Source organism: Chlorocebus sabaeus, chromosome 24 (genome assembly GCF_047675955.1).
Source record: "Chlorocebus sabaeus isolate Y175 chromosome 24, mChlSab1.0.hap1, whole genome shotgun sequence".
Classification (NCBI taxonomy): domain Eukaryota; kingdom Metazoa; phylum Chordata; class Mammalia; order Primates; family Cercopithecidae; genus Chlorocebus; species Chlorocebus sabaeus.
In genome coordinates this window covers 74,620,992-74,642,194 of record NC_132927.1, presented here as the reverse complement: position 1 = coordinate 74,642,194, position 21,203 = coordinate 74,620,992, and positions in this window count along the sequence as shown.

The following is a 21,203-nucleotide window of genomic DNA, read 5'->3' as shown; positions in this document are numbered from 1 at the left end:
TTTCAACTGAACACACAGGTAGTGGGAGGAGGAGGAAATTAAAAGGAGGAAGCACATGGATGGAGGAGAAAGCTGGTGGAGGTGGAGAATGATGCAGAGACCAGGAGGATGTGATGTCGCAGATGTACAGAGCTGATGCCACTTCTACCAGGGAGCCTTCCGTGATTCCCAGCTGGAAGTCACCCTTTCCTCAGCTGAATCCTGACAACACTTTATCTTCCCTCTCCTATGGCATTCAAAACGCTCTGTTTTATCATATCCGTGCTCATGGAATGTTTCTACCAATTTTTACTGTACTCTAAAAAAGAAAAAAGAAGCACCATGTTAGCAAATGTGGTTAAAAATGTGCATAGATTTGCAATCATGAAGTCCAGGTTTTAGGTGCAGGATCTGCTACTTAGTACTTTTGGGACTTTAGGAAAGTCTCAATAAACTCTTTAAGTTTTGGTTTCCTTATCTATAAATTGAAAATAACAATGACGTTAAATTCAATGATTGTTAAAACAGCGTATTGAGACAAGGTATGTAAATGCCTCCCTCCAGCATCTGCCACATGTAAGCACTAGGAGTTTAGCTGTTGCTACTTTATGAAGAATTGGTGCTGGTTTTCTCCCTTCACTCCAGAAATAGAAATACGTAAAAGCTATTTCAGAGCTAATCTCTCTAGAGTCATTTCTCCGACATGTCACAGGCCTTTATGTGCTGGGTGTCCCTCCTAGGCAGCTCTCTTCCATGCAGTGACTCAGGGACCCAGACTGCTTCCTTCTCATGACTATGCCATCCCCCTTTTCAGAAGCTACCCACAATTTCTGAAGCAGACAAGAGTGCACCGGACAAGAGAGACAGGCAGGAAGGGAGCTTCCATGCACATCCTGTTGGCCAGGACTCAGGCACGTGACTCCACCTAAGAACAGAGACAGGGCTGGTTCAGGAAATGCTGGTGTGTGCCACTAGCCCTGGAACATCATCCTTTAGGACAATCCACCCATTATTATAATTCTACGATAACTCTGAGGTCTTAACAGACTAAACAATTTGGCCCAGGGCATGGAGTGAGTAGGTGAGGTGTGTGGCTTCCCTTACAAACACGGAGTCCATGCTGTAGCCTTGGCTCAGGGTCACCCATGGGCCAATGTGATCACTATGAGGTGAACATGCATAAACTGCTTACCATAAAGGGCAGTGAAGGGGGAGCAGGCATTTTGCAAGGCAAGAACAGGTGCAAGAGAGGCGGGGGCGGGGGGAGACACCACACACTTTTAAACAACCAGATCTCGTGAGACTGGCTCGCTATCTGCATGCTTTAACTCCTTCATTATCCAGGGTACTCACTGAATCCTCACAACAACCTCTGATGCAGGTGCTGGTGTCCTCTTCGTTTTACAGATGAGGAAATTGAGGCTCAGTTAGGTTAAATAATTTTCCCAAGATCACACAGCTCAATGGAGCAGAGCAGAGATTCGAACTTGCAAAACCCATACCCCTAACCACAGCACCACACTGCCTGAGAGTGGCTGGAGCTCGCTTCCCACCACAGCACCACGCTGCCTGAGAGTGGCCGGAGCTTGCTTTTCATATCGGAGTCTCCTGGCATGGGACAGGTTGTCAGGGAATCCCTGGGGGGTATAACCCTCCTGGCCTTAGAACCAGATAAAGGCCCCTGAGGAGCCCATGCGCAGGCACCAGGCTCCAGCAGGAGCTGAGGGCTGAGGAGTGGGCCTGGCTGGTGAAGGGGAGGTCACATGGGCAAGAACCTGGCTTCGGGTCTCCTGTAAGTGCAGCTGCCAGTGATAGAGTGTGTGTTCCCCCAGGGCTGAGGGTCGGGCGAAGAAAATAAGTGATATTCACATGGTTTCTTCTGAAAAACTGAACCTAGAATCCAGAAGAATTGGGCAGATTAGAGCCTCAAACTCTGTCTTTCTCTTAACTGCTGTGGGATTTAAAAAGAGCAATATGGGTTAGGCTGATTTATATGAGAACAAAGACATCTCTCCCCAAAAGCCTCCCTAGATTGGGGCTCTTACCCCTGGTGGTCAATGAGTGGGTTTCAGAGGTCTTTGAGAGCCTTTTTAAAAGTTTCTGACTTTGTGAGATTTGGGGTAGTTTCATTAATAACTTTTATCAGATTCTTTCAGGATCAGCAACCAAAAATGAATAGATGAATGAATGAATGAATGGAAATTTTCAAAACCACTGCCTCTATATGTCCTTCAAAGCTACTGAATAAGTGCTGGTGGCTTTCATGTTAATCACTGATTAGCAGGTTGATCCCAGTGGACAATTGGTCGGGGAAGAAACTTGGCCTCTGTATCAGGCCTTTCCTGCATTGCTATAAATAAATACCCAAGACTGGGTAATTTACAAAGACAAGAGGTTCAGTTGGCTCACAGTTCTACAGGCTGTACAGGAAGCATGCTCTGCTGCTGGGGAAGCCACAGGAAGCTTTCACTCATGGTAGAAGGTGAAGGGGAGCAGGCACTCCGCAAGGCAAGAATGGGTGCAAGAGAGAGAGGTGGGGAGACACCACACACTTTTAAGCAACCAGATCTCATGAGACTGGCTCACTATCTCAAGGACAACACCAAGCCATGCAGGATACTCCCCCATGACCCAAACACCTCCCACCAGGCCCCACCTCCAACACTGGGGACTTAGAAGGGGCATATATCCAAACTATATCAGGCTTATACATTGATTTCTCAAATGAGTATTTACAAAGCAATGATTTTGTGCCGCTAGGGGTGAGGGTGCTGGGGGTGAAGCAGGAAAGAGGACAGTGAAGTTCCTTCCCTCATGAAGCCTATATTCTTGTTATGGAGACAATAAATACAGTTATAACCAAATTCATAAAATAGTGTCAAGTAGTTACAGTGACTAATTAGGTGACATTAAGGAAACCAAATATACCCTCTGAACCTTCAATTCTTCATCTGTGAAAAGGGAATGCTCATGCCTTCCCTGCCAGTTGCAAGACTGTCATAGGAAGCAGGAGAAAGCAAAAATAAGAGGGAACCCCACAGGTGAAAGGGCTCCCATTCACTGGCCGCTTGTGGGCCACCGGGTGCAATCGGTGCCCTTCAGGGGATAACATATACTCTTCCCAGCAGCAGCGGCAGGGTAGGAGTAGCCTTATTCTATAGATGAGAAACTGTGGCTCAGAGAGTCCGAGCAATATGTCCAGGGTCACACAGCTGGTGAATGATGGAACCCACGGTCAGGTCAATGTCTATAAGGTCTCCAATAAGTGCCTTTTTCCACTAGGCTTCCCCTTACTGCTTTGAGGAAGGAGGTAGAAGTGTGTTCCCTGAGAGAGTGAGAAGGTAACCATGGCAGGGGCAAGTTCAAGTGTTTGCTCACCCCTTGTCAGTCTTGAGCACTAGAACAAGATAACGTTAATGGCTCAGTCCTTATTTCCACGTTGTAAAGTGAGGATGCCGATACAGGTCCATCAGGGGATGGGTGTCCCCGAGTTTGAATTGTAATGTGGTCAGCAGCTTCCGACATGGCTTTCAAAGACATCCACCTCCTGGGGTTCATGTCCTTGTGAAATCCCCTGGTCCTGGGTGTGGGCTAGATGGACTCACTCTCATCTAATGAAAGAATATGGGGAAGGGGATGGGGTTTCACTCACACAATTAGGTTACGAAGACTGGGACTTCTGTCTTGCTGCTATTTAGCTCTCTGGTCCTTCTTACCTGCTTACTCTGATGGACAGAGTCACCTGGGAGGGAGCTGAGGGCAGCCTCTGGCCAAGAGCCAGTGAGTAACTGAGGGTGTCAGTCCGACAGCCTGCGAGGAGCCGAATCTTGCCAGCAACCGTGTGCGTGATCTCAGAAGAGGATGCTGTCCCAATGAAACATTGCGGTAACTATGCCTCTGCTTGCACATTTACTACAAGCCTGTGAAAGACCCTGGGCTGCTACTCTGATCTCAGCCTCTTAAGAGACCCTGAGGCAGAGGATCCAGTTAAGCCAAGCTCACATTCTTGACCCATGGAAACTGAAATAATAAATGCTAGTTGCTTTACATTGCTAAGTTTTGGTATATTGTGTTATGCAGCAATCAATAGCAAACAGGCAATAAGTGCTCATACAGTGTACCGTGTGCTACCTCCAGTGGGGTCTCGGAGAGTGCCCTGTAAACTCATTATTATTTCTGCACTCAAAACTATGCTTAGTGCCTTTCTGTGGGATAAATGAAGATTATAAATGACATCACATTTGTTCGGTTCAGATTTTGCCACCACATACGTTTGTGCCAAATTTATGAACAAACATCTGGCTTTCAGAGGATTCTGAATTTCAGGATTTCAGACAAACAGTTGTGGATTTCTTGCCCATCCCCCAAGGATGTTGCTGTGATCCAATAACAGTGTACTGGGGGAGCACACTTCGCAAACTGCAAAGCCCTTTTGGTAGATGGAGCTTGCTGTGGCTGATGGGGAGCTATCAGCGCTGAGTAGACATGGGCTTCTCAGGCTCAGACTCGGACCCTCCACCAGTCAGAAGAAACCAGGAATGCAGAGACCCACACAGGCTCAACTGGGCCCATTGCACTCCTTGCCAAGCTGCTGCTGAAAGAAACTTTTATTCAGTAAACATTTGCTCAGCACCTGCCATGGAGCATTGTTTCGACCTAAAAGAAGGCATGAATGATTCACCAAAACCAGGATCCAGGCCAGGGCTTGTGTGAGGCGCTCCCTGTTCCAGGGCCTGATTTCCAAGAACAAAGTTCAATTCCGCCACAATGTCATCAGAAACCAAATTAGGAACTTACAAGACCACATGGTGTGCAGGAAGGTGGGGGCCACACGACAGGGTTCTTTGTTCCCGTACAGAGCATGTCCACACCAGCCAACCTGCCCAGCCTCCTGGTAGTGAAGTTGTTGAAGGAGAGGTCCAAGCCAGCCCTTATCAAATCCAAGGCTGAGTCTAAAAGGGATTGTGAGGTTTTCACTGTGTCTGGACATCATACTTCTCAAAAAGGCTGTCACCACACACTGACCATGTCTATGTTAACTGTGTGATCAAGTATTACAAGGTAATCTTTACTGACTTTCAGAAACCTTCCCACCTCATCAAGGATTTTATTTAAGGTGTATACATTTTAATGATTTTAGTATTTGGGAGATGACAAGAAGAGAGACCTTTCTTGTTTTTTTTTTTTTTTTTTTTTTTTTTTTAATTCCAAACTTCAGGCTGAATTTTTGGTTTTTGTTCTTGATTTTTCTTTTTTTCCAACAAAAACTAGATCTTGTTGCTATCTTCAATGTATCAGTGACTCTCAAATAGCTTTGGAATTCTTTTTTCCACCCTTATAAATTGACATAAGAAAAAGCTCCACATTTTCCTGAAGTCACCCTCAGCATTCATACACCCACCAAAAGCTGACTCGGTTTTTCAACCCGGAGCGGTGTTTTAAGAACTCCAAAGGTTGGTTTTGGCAGTGGCTTAATTGTGATACTGTAATGTCGCTGCAGGCAATTTTCTTTGATTTAATTAGATGAACTGTTTTTTTTTTCTTTTTGCAAAAAGGCTTTATTATGTAGAAATAAAATATGTATAAATTTAATTTTTAATCTTGTCACTACAGTGTAGGAAGGAACAAGCTGCTTCTTTTAATTTTCCCTCTTTGTTTAAGACAAAAATTAAATTAATCCAAGTGTTTATGAGTAATTGATTTTATTTTTTGCACTGTTGTCAGAAGTGAGTTAAGACTGCCCGATTTATCCCCAATCTAAGACTCCAATGACTATCTCAATAACACTTAGAGAGTCCACTATATACCCATTTCTGAGAATATAGCAGATTTGGCCATGGCATTGACACCATGGTTTAGTGAGGTATAGAATAATCCAAAACTATGCTTTAGAAGGGAACCTAGGTGTCAGAGGAGAAGGAATGACCTGGTTTCTGAGTCCTTGCTGGAATATTCCGAGCATACTACCTGTCCTGGGTAAGTGGATTTAACCCTCAACTCCAATGGTTGTACTTCTATTCATTGAGTCATTCTTACCCATTCCTCAGAGCTCAGTCTGGCTTCAGCTGAGGGTTCGTGGTAGGAAACTGCTTTGCTTCCCGAACCTAGAAGGGCTGACACTGTGCTGCTCCAACTGTGGTGTGCCCGATGATCTGAAGAAGGTTGGAAGAATTGTGGGACATCCAGCAGGTCTGGGGTAGGGGCACAAAGTGGCCCCTGGTACAGGTGTTTTCCTACAGGGGACTAGACAATCAGGCCCATGGGAAGAGTGTGTACTCTTTTTTTTTTTTTTTTTTTTTTTTTTTTTTTTGAGACGGACTCTTGCTCTGTCGCCGGGCTGGAGTGCATCGGCGCGATCTCGGCTCACTGCAACTTCCACCTCCCAGGTTCAAGTGACTCCACTGCCTCAACCTCCTGAGTATCTGGGACTACAGGCGCCCGCCACCATGCTCTGCTAATTTTTTGTATTTTAGTAGAGATGGGGTTTCACCATCTTGGCCAGGATGCTCTTGATCTCCTGACCTCGTGATCCACCCCCTCGAACTCCCAGAGTGCTGGGATTATAGGCGTGAGCCACCATGCCCAGCCCTGTACTCTTTTGTCTCTGGGCAGAGCCTGCAAAGGTGGCCCTGCAGTTTTCAGCAGATCCTTCTACCAACTATTCCTTTCCATCCATGTCTTCCTGACTCTGTTTTGCTGGGTATATAATTATTTTGTGTGTATATTAAAAGATATAAACATATATTTATATAATATAAATTATTTTATATTCTGACATAACTTTATATTATGACATAATACAAAATAAATATTAAAATAGGTTTATAATATATAATGATATTACATAGACAGTCTATTATATATATGTATGAGATACAGAGTAAGAATGCAGAAAAGAACACATTGGTGCTACTTTTGTGTGTAAGTTTCTGGGTTTTTGGTAAGATAGATTTTAAGCTTTAGAAAAAAGCAATTATCCATGTAGGTCAGGATTTCTCAACCTTGGCAACCTGGACACTTGGGACTGGATAACATTTTGGTCACTAAGGGCCGTCACGTGCAGTGTGGGATGTTTAGCAGCATCTCTAGCCTTTACTTAGTAAATGCTGGCGGCGCTTTCCTCCCAAGGTTTTCCAACAAAAAAAGTCTCTAGATATTGTCAAATGTCACCTGAGGGGTAAAGTTGCCCCTGCATGAGAACTACTGAGTTACAACAAGTCCTAAGATGCTGACCGGGCCCACCAGAGCCCAACCATCTTGGGGACACACCTGCTCAGCCTGCAGCCCTCTGTGTTAGGACCTATGTCCCCATAGGTTGGATTAGGAAAGGGAGGCGCTCAGAGACCTCCTCTCTCAAAGAAAATAAGATTGCTCATATATGGCAAAAATGGACTTCAAAGCAAGGTAATATTTCTGGTAAGTTCAAAACCGAACTTCAACCAGGCACAGTGCCTCACTCCTGTAATCTGAGCACTTTGGGAGGCCAAGGTGAGAGGACTGCTTGAGGCCAGGAGTTCAGGACCAGCCTGGGCAACATAATGAGACACGCATCTATATAAAAAGTTTAACAAATTAGCTGGATGCTGTGGTGCATGCCTATAGTGCTAGCTACTCAAGCAAGGTGGGGAGGCTTTGGTGGGGGTGGGGGACTGAGTTGAGAAGATCACTTGATCTTGGGAGGTCAAGTGAGCCATGAGTCACTGAGCCTGCAGGGAGCCATGATGGAGTCACTGCACTCCAGCCTGGGCAACTAAGTCAGACTCTGTCTCAAAAAAACAAAACAAAAGAAAACCAAACACACACACACACAAAACAAAACAAAAGCTGAACTTCAAAACTTAGTATCTTTCAACAACAAGTATATACAAGTAACAGATGTTTCCTGTGGGTCCGAAATCCTTGAATGCCAAACTTAGAAGCCTTGCAGTTCATTGAGTGAGACATGACATATCAGAAATGAGTTTCAGAGGATGAAGCTGGGAGTAGCAGTCAGGGCAGCAGAGAGGTGTTAGGAAGAGTGCTAAGCCATTTGGGCCACTCAATCATTTGTGGTTTCTCTTGGTAAATATCAGTGGCCTTTGACAATTCTGGGCAGGTGGGAGCTCCATCTCCTCCTGCAAAGGGTGGTTGTCAGGAGCTAGAGAGAAGGCACCTCTCAAACTACACCTAACAAGGGGTCATCAGCAGGAAGGTGCAGCAGACACAGTTTCTGAGAGGTCAGCTCTTTAGCACTGGTGGGGCATGCTGTGTTCCAGGGGCAGCATCCACTAGATCCAGGCTGACTGGGAGGGGCGGGTTGCTCTGCAATGTGAGGAATCAGAACCAAACGCACTGCTAGACCAGTCCGAGACCTCTACCTTGACGGTGTACCAGAATGAGCTGTAGCTTTTGCCAGGTCCAGAAACCATGCCCGTGCCTACCCACTTCTACCTGGACAGTCTTTCAAGCCCCAGCCATGTTTTGAACACCTTCCCTTTGAACGATGGAGACTGATCTGTAACTTCCTAATGCAGCTTGGCAAACACTGCAGTGAACATTTGAATAAAGGACTGGGCATGTTGGCTCACACCTATAGTCCCAGCACTTGGGAGGCCAAGGCAGAAGAATCACTTAAGGCCAGGAGTTCGAGACCAGCCTGGACAACATAACGAGACCCTATCTCTACAAAAAACACAAAAAATAGGCTGAGGCGGGTAGAACATGAGGTCAGGAGATCGAGACCATCCTGGCTGATGTGGTGAAACCCCATCTTTATTGAAAATACAAAAAATTAGCCAGGAGTGGTGGCAGGTACCTGTATGCCCAGCTACTCGGGAGGCTGAGGCAGGAGAATGGTGTGAACCCGGGAGGCGGAGCTTGACGTGAGCCAAGATTGCGCCACTGCACTCCAGCCTGGGCGACAGGGTAAGCCTCTGTCTCAAAAATAAATAAATAAATGAATAAATAAATAAAATAACTGGGCATAGTGTCGTGCACCTCCCAGCTACTTGGGAGGCTGAGGAGGAAGGATTTCTTGAGCCTAGGAGTTAGAGGCTGCAATGAGCTATGATTGCACCACTGTACTCCAGTCTAGGCAACAGGGCAAAACTCTGTCTCAAATATATAAATAAATACATAATGAAGAAAAAAAATTAAACAATGCTATTTGAAGCTCTCACTATCCCTGGAAGCTAGACTAGAGTGAGCTTACTCACAAATGCATCTCACTCCTTATACCGGGTTATTTTCAGTAAAAGGCAGACAACTTGATTTGGTGGTTGAGATGAAGAGAAGAGATGAGGAGGACTTGACGAAGCCTGTTTCCAGAAACTGGGGCATTTTAAACTCCTTTCCATATAAGGCAAAGGGGGCCCAGAAATATCCGATGACCCACTTAGTGTCACATGACTCATGAAGAGATAGGGTGGGGACTGGTTCCCAGGCCCCTGAGCAGCCACCCTTATCCCACTGTTTACTTCCGACTGCCCTGAATTTCCTTGGAGCCAGCAAGATGGCTGGAGCACTCCCAGGCATGTGGATCACTATGGATCACACCCTCCCTGCCCCCTCCCCACCGCCACATGAAGCTTCTGTCTTCCTGGCACCTCTAAGGGCCTCCCCCATGCAAGCATCCACATGAAATTACTACACTTAGAATCTGTCCCCACATGTAACACTTATCTTTTTAAGACATGGTCCGGTGGTTACACACATGATATTTCCCGCTTGATGCATTTTCACTTCCCACCCTCTGGAAAAATGTGATTACTGGAGTTTGTTGTATTTGGCTAAATATTAGGTTTATTAAAATGCGTCACGTTCCTCTGACACTCTGATCGGCTGTGGGGGCTGAATGGGCGTATTTAACCAAATTGAAAGCACGCATTATTGACCTAATAGTTGAGAAGGGGGATTCTCACACATGGAAGCAGAGATTGATTGGCACGAGGGTAGAAAACCCCTCATGGTTTTCCTGAAGCCACACAGTCACTATGTTTCTTGCCCCCTCCATTTGGATTTGAGTGCTTAGCATAAGCAAACTTTAATCAGGATTTCTTTAAGTTTCTCCACTTGTAATTAAATTAAGCTGTGGCTTGGTTTTGCCTAGAGTCCCAGGTGCCAACCCAACGCATCTTTAAATGACACATTTTATGAGCATACGTGGGGTTTACAGTTAAACATGTCCATTGATGGGAATCTAGATGAAGAGTTTTCTCTCATCCTGAAACCCAAGACACCAAATGCAAAGGTGGAATGAGGAGCTGTGGGAACCATAGTTGTGTTTCCTGCTTTCTGAGATGTTCGGGGGAACCGACCATAATTAGTTTGCATTTGTCACCAGGCATGTTGCCACTCAGACAGAAAGCAGTGGAAGAGTGAAGTCACCCCAGTCAAAGTCCCCTTAATACTCACAGGGAATTTGAAAGTCTGGGGTGGCAGTGAAGACCCAAGAGGAGCAGCTGTGGAGAGTGGAGGCCCACAGGGAAGAGGATGTGAGCTAGTCGTGTGTCGGTTGCTGGTTTACTGTGGGGCCTTTGCAGGTCAACTCACTGCAGATTCCTCAACTCTCAGAATGGCTTTGGACTGAACTTCCAGGCCAGTTGGGCCAAGGGATGTTTTGTTTTGTTTTTTTAAATTATACTTTAAACACAAAGCTAACAGTTTTATGGGGTACAATTTTGTATGCAGATTTCTTTCTCACTACTATGGTCTGAATGAGTTCCCCAACATTTGTGTATTGGAAATAATCCCCAATGCAATGATATTGAGAGATGAGACCTTTCTTAAAACAAACAAACAAAAACAACAAACAAACAAACAACACAAAACACTTTTATTAAGTTCAGCTTACATGTGCAGGTTTGTTACATAGGTAAATTTGTGTATGCGGGTTTGTTGTTCCAACTATTTCCTCACCCAGGTATTATGCCTGCTACTCATTCGTTATTTTCCCCGATCCTCTCCCTCCACACACCCTCCACCCTCCACCCTCCAATACTGGTGAGGTTGTGAAGAATAAAGGAAGCTTATACACTGTTGGTGGGAGTATAAATTAGTTCAACCATTGTGGAAGACAGTGTGGTGATTCATCAAAGACCTAAAGACAGAAATATTAATATTATTTCACTCAGCAATCCCATACTGGGTGTACACCCAAAGGAATATAAATTGTTCTATTATAAAGACACATGCATGTGTATGTACATTGCAGCCCTATCCACAAAAGCAAAGACATGGAATCAACTTAAATGCCCATCAATGATAGACTGGATAAAAAAATATGGTAAATAATGCAACCATAAATAGGAACAAGATTACGTCCTTTGCAATGGTGTGAATGGAGCTGGAGGCCATTATCTTTAGCAAACTAACACAGGAACAGAAAACCAAATACTGCATGTTCTCACTTGTAAGTGGGAGCTAAATGGTGAGAACACATGGACACATAGAGGGGAGCAACACACATTGGGGCCTATCAGAGGTGAGATCTTTAAGAGATGATCAAGTTATAAGGGCTTTGCCCTCATAAACGGATTCATACTGTTATCCAGGAAGTGTGTTCTTTATAAACGGAGACTATCCCCTTTTCTGTTCTCTCTTACATATCTTCTCTTGCCCTTTGGCCTTTTTCCGTGCAAGAATGCCCTCACAGGATGCCAGCACTTTAGTCTTGGACTTTCCGGCCTCCAGAACTGCGAGAAACAAATTTCTGTTCTTTGTAAATTTCCCAGCCTCAGGTATTCTGTTATAGCAGCACAAAACAGACTAAGATACTCACCATAGACATTTTTCTGATTGCCATTCCTCGGCATTGACATCACCTGTAGGAGTAGAAAGGTTTTTTCGTCGTGTTTTAAATTTTTAAAATAACCTGAAGTTAGTACTTGTTAGAGTCAACTGAAATGGCCCTGTTTACATGGGACCCCAGGGCCTTTTTGGATGGTGGCAACTTTTGAGGGCTCGCCTGGAAACCTACTATCACTTACAATATGGTTCTGTTGGGTAATGCATTCTGAGTTCCAACTTATTATGCTAAATAAGGCAGAAATATTCCCTCCGTTTTCCTCTGACCCCAGTAGTAGGGATTCTATCTTCTCTCCTCACTGCTTCCACATTGCTTGTGGCAGGGAGAAATGGCAACCTGGTCCTAACAATTGCTCTGTCCTGCATTTGCTATGCAAGACACAACAACTGGGGAGTGGGAAAGTGAAAAGGTGACCTTTGGAAGCTTGGATCTCCCTGGCCCACTTGTACTTCTCCTCCTGAGTTGGAAGATGGACCTGTTTGTATTAATAGCTCCCCAAGTTTTCTAAATGGGTGAAGAAAAAGCAAAAGCTGTCCAGGTAGTGTGGCCAATAAATGGAGAAGGTTACCTGAGTATCTGACATAGGTGAGTCACTGGGCTTTCTATGGGGCATTATATTTCAGCCTCAAAATACCCTAGGAGGTAGGCACTGATACCCTCATTTTATAGAAGAATGGATGGGGACTCCGTGAGACAAAGGAACGTGCTTCAGTGTCATCAAGCTCTGAGTGGAGTTTGGCTTTGAATCTTTGCCATACCTTCCTCGAAGTCTACACTCATTACACTACCTTAGGAAGTAGATGCTCAAGAACTGGTTCAGTAAAGAATCATAGACTCCAAGAATGAAATAAGATGCTGCCTTTAATAATAAGGTCTAGAAATTATTTATAAAAAAGAAAGATGATCTTTTTTCCGAAAGGGAATGATATTTTTGATTCAGTGAAAAAACCAGGTTATAAAACAGTCTGTTCATGCATTTTAAAGTATGTGAATCAAAACCGAGTAAGGGTTATATTGTTAATGTGATTTTATATTATATTTCAATGAACATGTATCCTTCATGTAAAAACATAGGAATTTATAAAACAAAATACCACCAAGAAGAAAAATAAAATAATATTGATTTGGAAAAAAATTAAGTCATGATCAACAAAACAAGCACCTTCACGTCCAATACTCATGCTGTTGATGGAGGTACTAGCACTTCCACCACAATCACTATTACCAGCAAAACAAGCATCACTTCACTCATCACAACCAATACCAAACCACTACCACAAAAACCACCACTGCAATTACCACCACCACTACCATTACCACCACCACCACCATCAGCAGCAGCCTCACAAACACCAGCCCACAAGCACCAGGACCACTCCACCATCAACAATGAAGTTATTCGTTGCCTTACTGTTCAACAGACACTGGACTTGTAAATGCCAGCAGAGATGTATAAAACATAACTTCTGCCCTTGAGTGGTTCTGATGAGCTTGAAGAGGATGGTTAACTTGTGTTAAAAGATAAGCCCTTTCATCTTGGTGTCCCTAAAAATTAGGATGGTTCTCGGCATTAATAAGTGCTTAGTAAATGTTTGATGAAGAAAACAAATGAATAAACCAGCATGTGTTAGCCATAAGTGTTGCTGAATTTCAAACTATTACTTCAGAACCACAGGCTGTGCAGATAGATGGAGCTAATTTGTGATGATATGGAGACGCCATTTTATTTTCATTTAAGTCCTCATCTGGTGCCTTTGTAGCTTGCATTAAATGTCATTTGTCACGCTGTGGTCATAGAAGGGCTCCCATTAAACAAGCTCTGTCTCCCACATGTCCATTTGATATCATGAGAGGCAGTTAAAGCTAGATGGGCCCTTCAAATTTGCTCCACACCCCTAGGGAAACTGAGGTTGAGAAAGCAGGTATGATTCATGGATGGCCACATGGCCTCATTCTTCCCTCTGTAGCACACTGTCTTCCTGTCTGTTCTTTTGTTTTTTTCTCCTATGCTTAAAGAAGGAAAAAAAGGGTCAGAATTTCCATAAGGAAAATAACACAAAAGCTAATCATTGCTTATTTCTATGTGAGATGCAAGGCTAGAAATCTTACACACATGGTCTCATTTTTCCTCCCAGCAACTCAGAGAAGTGGGCCGTGTTTTGTCCACTGCACAGAGGAAGAAAGTGAGACACAGGGTGGTGAAGGTTCTACTGCTATGGAGTTAAACCCAGGTCTCACTGGCTCCCAAATCCATTCCCTTTCCACTTCACTGCCTTTGGTGGTCATTCAGTTATGTTTTGAAAAGACAGTTGTGATAGCAATTTACTATTTGAATGTATCAATGGTTTCTATTAGTCATAGAAGAGCCTCCAAACTCTTCAAGATGGCAGTCCAAGGCCCTTGATAGTTGGGCTCCAGCGATTTTACCCAGCTCCCTTGTCTCCATTCTCCCCATAAACATCGACTTTCTGGTCCTCAAGGCAGTGCTCTCTGATATGGTTTGGCTGTGTCCCCACCCAAATCTCATCTTGAATTGTAGCTCCCATAATTCCCATGTGTCTTGGGGAGGACCTGATGGGAGGTAATTGAATCATGTGGGTGGATCTTTTCAGTGCTGTCCTCATGATAGTAAATAAGTCTCACGAGATCTGATGGTTTCATAAAGGGAAGTTCCCCTGCACACACTCTTTCTTGCCTGCCACCACGTAAGACATCCCTTTGCTCTTCCTTCCTCTTTCACCATAATTGTGAGGCCTCCCCAGCCATGTGCAACTGTGAGTCCATTAAACCTCTTTCCTTTACAAATTATCTTTTTATTAACTCCAAGAGAACAGACTAATACACTCTCTAATACCCAATACCTTGGGCTTGCATGAGCACTGTTCCCCTTTCTTGAAACTCTCCTCCCTTCCTTCTCACCCAGAAGCTTCCTTGGAATGTCTCTTAACCCTCTGTAAATTCCATCTTTTCTCTGCTATCAAATCTGCAAGCAAAGCTCTGTCCCTGAGCCCCATGTCCTCCCAGTGTCATGCATATGCAGTAGCCCCTCATCCATGTTATCCAACCCCAGTGGATGCCGGAAACCTCGGATAGTGCTGAACCCTATACAGCCTATGCTTTTCCCTACACGTATGTATTAATGATAAAGTTTAATTTATAAATTAGGCACAGGAAGAGATGAACAACAACAACTACTAATAAAATGGAACAATCTCAATGTCACACTGTAAGAAAAGTTTTATGAATGTAGTCTGTCTCTCTTTCTCTCTCTCAAAATATCTTATTTTACCATACTCACCTATTTTGGACCATGGTTAACCTCAGGTAACTGAACCACAGAAAGTAAAACTTTGGATAAGGGGGTCCACTGTAATACCTTCTTCTCTACTTAGAGTAGTTGGTTTGTGCCTGCAGTGCTAGACTTGCCCGGTTGAACCCGGACAATTGTTTTGTGTGTGTGTTTATCCACTAGACTGTGAGCTCCTAGAAAATAGGGACCATGTTAATGTTCATGCATAGAACCTATGGACCCCTTAGCCCACGGCCCAGCTGGCACAATTGTTGTTGACTAAGTATTTGTTACACTCCATCTTCTCAGCATTTTCATTGTTTACTTTTGTTAAAACAGTAATTGGCATTCACAGTTGGAGATAATTTACAGCGTATAAAACTGCTTTCTTAGCGGCTTTGTGGGGTAGGTCAGACCGACTTAGTGTTCCCACTCTGCAGATCAGGAAAGAGAGGCACAGAGAGACTTCCTCTTAGTCAGGTGCACAAACAGGAAGAGGGATGCAGCCCACCCCACTCAGCTTTCTTCTGTCAGTTTCAGGTCCCCTTCCAGAAGTGCTCAGCTGCTGCAGTGTCCCTCCCCTGACTTTTTTGAGAGATGACAAATTATATTCACTATTGTCCTAAAGTGGTTTTCATTTCTGATTACTTAATTTGCCCAGCATTTGCTTTAAATGATTTTCCACGGCAGGCTGTAGATGTTTGCGGTTGACTTTTTGACATTATAACACTTTAGTACAAAGGAAGCTACAGAAAGCAACAATGAAAACATTTACTAAGTATGTTTATAATCAAATAAATTCCTCAGTAATTTAATTTGGAGGAAGCAGAGAGCCCGGCATTACAAACAGAGGGCTCGTTAATAATTCGTAAGTCCTGAAACAGGGAGGCTGGAACGAAGATTTAGAATGATGCCACACTGAAGGAAGATTTAGAGTCATGCCACAGTTGGCTTCCCTGCTCAGAATACATCTCTGCCCACTGAGGAGCTGGGATATTCAACTAGCAAGGGCTCTCCGACGACTTCGAAGTTGCTTGGTTTTGAACGGTAGACTTAGGAGAGCTCAGATTCTGAGGGATCCAAGTGAGGGATGAAGAGGAGATGGGGGTTGGGGGAGGCTCAAGGGGCCTAGCTTCCTCCCCACCCAGGAGCACCAGGTCTGAGAGGTGGGTCTGCAGGCAACGGTGCAGCCTGGGCAGTCGTGCCCCCGGCATGCCTTACCCAAGGCCTTTGCTGTGGGTGTTGCCGAACATCTGGGGCACAGAAGAAAAGGAAATAAGAAAACGTGCTTCATTCTGCCCAAGCCTACAATAGGCTGGGCTTCAGCTTGGAAACACACGCTAGCTATACAGTCTGGAAAAGGCTTCCACACTCATTGGCTTATTCATGGCTAACTGCCCCCAAGAAAGACAAGAAGTGACTCTATGGATTGGATACCTCGTCGGGGGAAGGAAGTCTCAGAGTGGCAGTGGCTCGATCAAGTCACAGGCCAGGAGTGAGGTGGAGGGCAGACAGCTACCCCAAGATCCCTGCCTACGAGTGGCTTTCTGTGACCACAGGAGAAAAAGAAGAGATGTGTCCTGGCTCACATTGGTGTATTTTCCAGATTAACCTATGATCTAAAAGATGACAGAAACAGGCTTGATCAGCTTCTTGGAACTTAGTCTTTTAAGGAATTATTAAAAAAAAAAAAAAGGCAAAAAAGCAGGCAAAAGAGAACAAAACAGTTTTTCTATGAATAATAGTTCATAGAAAGAGAAACACAAATAGCTTTTACGCATAAAAAATATACAAAATTTACTTGTAATAAGATAAATGCAAATTAAAATTATTATCAAATATTGTTTTCTCCTATCAGATTGGCAAAGGTGAGTCTAAAAACACATTGCGGGGGGCAGAGTTTGGGGAGCTATGCTGGGTATTTCGTTGCTGTTGCAAGTGCAGATTACTTAGTGCAGAGACATTCAGCAGTGACTAGTTAGAATAAAGTTTCAGAAACACTTTGACCCAGCTATTTTATGAAGACTGTGTAAAGCAAATGTATAAAGAGATTTGTTGCAACATAATCTGTAGAATCAAAATATAGCAAATGCCTTAAATATTCAGAATAGTAGACAGCCATTAAAAAGATAATTCTTCAAGTGTGTTTGTGTATATATGTGTATATATATGAAATTAAATAGATATATTTAATTGTATTATCGGTAAATATGTATGTGTGTGTGTGTATATATATGGGTGTATACACGCACATATTCACACAGATATACAAGCACACACTGTACTGATATGGAATGCTCTACCTGTTGATAAGTGAACTAAAAATTAGTTAAGAGAGGTGTATGTATGGTGCACTCCTATTTAGGTAAAAGTAATTTGCACACACGCACACACATGCCTGGAGTCCATATATTTGCAAAGAACAAGAGAACTAAAAAATAATAAGGCATCAAGAAGCAACACACACCTTGGTAATATTAACTATCATATGCCATCATCTATTTAAGTAGGTAAAATGGATATTTAAATACATATATGCATATCATATAAACCTAAATTAAAAGTAGAGGAGAAGGAAATACAAAATGCTCTGGCAGTCACTGTTGGCTGCCCATGCAACAACCATTCCTCCCATCCCTTCCTTCTGGTAACCTTCTGGTAACCAAATCCTACTTTCGTTTCTATCTCCGCTAAGCGCATCAGCGCGACAACCTCTGCGGTCCCACTCCACTATTTCCTCTGTGTCTTTCTGCAGTACCTGGAACTGTGCTCACAACATGCTGAGGAAGATGGAGTGTGAAAATATTACGGAGCCACAAAACCTACCTGCCCTATTCGTAACCTTCTTGTCAGGGGAACTCACACATCCCTGGGTGCTTCAGCCGTCTTGAGCTGGATTTTCTGTGAGCTATAGTAAGAAGTATCCTGACTCACCCAGTGCTCACCCAGCCTGCACGTCACTGCCCCACCTGCCATTTGGGTCTCTGGTTCAGCATTTCTGGCTAGGGTGCCTATCCCTTTCTGCTTCAGCAAACCCAGTGGCAGAGAATTCACTACTGTCTGTGGCAGTCAGCATCTCTCTGAAGAGCTCATTCTGTTGACATGTTCTTCCTCCCACCAAATGAGAGCATCCTCTGTGATTCTTCTTTACGAGGGCCACAGGTATATCTCCCTCCCCATCTGTCCATATTCTCTCATCTATCTGTCCGTCCACACAACAACTCACCACAGAGGTCCCAAAATGAGCAAGGAATTTGGTGAAAACACAATCCAGGCCTTTCATTATAGTTCTTCAGCTATTTGAACATAGTTCGTGCGTCCAATAGTCAAGATGTTTTCTTTTCAAATTGACCTTTAAGTTGTTGTGTTTTTTTTTTTTTTTTTTTTTTTTTTTTTTCTGGATAAGTGCTGATTTTTATGCTGTCTGCGTCTCAGTCACTCCCTGCTGAGGATTCTCCCTGCACATCCTCTGTGAAGCTCGGTGTTCAGAATTAAACGCAAAATGCCAAGTGTGGCCTAGCCGGCACAGACCAGAGCAAGGTAGTCACCTCCTTTTCCTGAGACACTACTACTGTTATTATAACCCAAGTGCATGAAGCCTTGTGAGGGTTCCCATTACCATATGGATGAAGTTTGATTGACAGCTAAGATCCTACATCATTTTCCTAACTCTAAGTAGCATCTACCATTTCATCTCAGTACAACTGGTCCCCAGGACCCAAGAGCTGAGCATTATTTGCCTGGGATTTGTGTTCAACTCTTTCACTTTAAAACATTTTCCACGCACAATCCTTGGCCCCTCCTCAGTCCCATTTCAACCATAGTTCCTCACCACCCCTTCCCCATTTACAAAGCACGTGTTTCCTGGCTGAGCTCTGACTGTGGTATTTTTTTTTTTTCTTTTCACTGTGTTACCCATGGTACAATCGGGGCTCCTCTTTCAGTAAGATGCTGATTGGTCAAAAATGGCTTCCAGTAACTCAGCCTTTGTTTTGTAAAAACATTATTGCAACATTGTATAACACTTTAGAAATGTTTCAAATTTAGGCTGGCTGGTGATTTAGCAGACTAGGGGGCTAGCATATGGAATCTGCTATGCTCAGGAGACTGTGGTTCCATTCCTGGCACCACCAGGCAAGGCAGGCTTAGCAGCCGCAAGGACCTTCCCAGCATTCAAGCTGGCGAGGACACCAGGTATGGTTCTCTCCTTTGCATCAGAAACAGAAATCTTGTGGGCACATGAGAGAGAGAAAATTTGGATATCCCGAGGCAAGCAGTTTCTAACAGGCTTGGTGCATCTACATTAGTCATTCATTCAGATTTTACTTAGCATCTACAGCATGCCAGAGACAAAGATGTTGAAGGTGTATCAGACAAGGTCCTTCTCTCAAAGCATTCATAGTCAAGTCAAAGATATAAACAAGAGAGTAAAAATTACAGATTGGGTTGATGATTCAAGGCAACAGTGTTTAGCGGGGCAGGTACTTGGGAGTGGCAGTGAGAGACTGAGGGGTTCACAGAAAAGATGACAGCTTATTTGAGTTTAAGATTTTATCCTAAATATATTTATGTAAATATTAACTTCAGTTAATATTTATTGAGAATCATAGGAAGTAGGAGAGGAATACTTCACGCAGAAGGAATTCCATGCAAGGTCTTTGTGTAACAGTAAAAGCTGGGAATTGGAAATAGCAAATATCATTAACTAGCATGTGTATGCACCAGCTACGTGGTCATGGGCCATCAGGTCACCTGGGGAGCCCCAGACCTTTAGCTTTCTGAAGGGACATTCATCTGCTCTGACCTGAGACCTCACACGAAGCTGGAGTCCTGTACAAAAGCACCCCTGTACAAAAGCACCCCTGTGACTGTCTCACTGTCTTCTCGAGTACCTTTGGCAATAGAAGCTTTATAATAACGATACATTTGGAATGAAAAGGCAGACGTTCCAGGCTGGCTTTGGGCTTTGTTCATGAGGAGTCCTGAAGGTTTACATCATTTGTTGTACCCTGCACAGCCTCAGTTTCCTCGTTTAAAACAAGTGAGTGGAAATTAGTACCTGCTTCATAGATATGGTATCAGGATCAAATTACCATGTGGAAGAGGACTTGGTGGTCTGGACCATGTTTTGTAAATGGCAGTTGTCTTGTAATTTCCTTTGCTGTAAGAATGTGAATTATTTGATGTCCACATTGAGGCAACCGGTTTCCTCTTTGGACAGCTCTGAAAACCAGGGAATAATTCCTTATATTGAGCCCTGATATCATGCTCTCCATGATTCCCAGCCACTGTTACTAGGGCTGCCCTTGGGGCCACGTAGAATAAATGGAACGAATCTTGCATGACAGCCATTCTCAGCTCCACAGGCTGCTCTCCTGAATCCATGTTTTCTATTCTTTCTTCCGAGTCTGTCACCCGGGACTTTGAGGGCAGAATTTGATGAGCTGAAGAGTGGTGTGATTTTGCCTAAGACTCTGTTGAGGTTAAGTGCTCATCTCGTTCATCCATCTCTTTGGGAATTCTTCTCTTCTGTAAAAGGAGAGGTCGGAAAAGCAGATGCTGTGCTTTCTGAGCTCCTCCTGTTTCCAGCCTACATGCTCTGGAATTTCTAGATTATCCTAGGGAGTTCTCCACAGCTGGAGGGAATCAGGAACCTGCAGATAGAGTGAGAGTGGGTCACTACATAGGAGCACAGGAAGAGGGAGTGGTCCTGGTCCTTCCCAGCCCTCCTGGAGGGAACTCAGAGCACTGTGCCTCATCCCTCCACTGAAAATCCAGGCGAGGCTGGAGATGGCATCAGGAGAAGAGGGGAGTCTTCAGGAAGACTCAACTTCTGAATGAGAAGACGGAAGTACACAGCATTGACCTCCTGGTGCACGAGTGTCTCCCAAGATCACATGGCACCTCCTTCTTCAAGAGCACTTGGACTGGTCAGCCTTTCATGTATTGACTGATTTCCTTGATTCTCACCGTCTTGTATCTGGAAAGAATGAAAAGGGCACAGACAAAAAAAAAAAAAGAGAGGAGGAATGTTTCACTTTCTACCACAGTATATTTTTGGTGTCTCCCTTTTGTAACAACAAAACAATGACAAAAATGCTATCAGCAGTGTGGAAGCTTCCAAAGAATGGGTGGAAAAATCCCATAGGA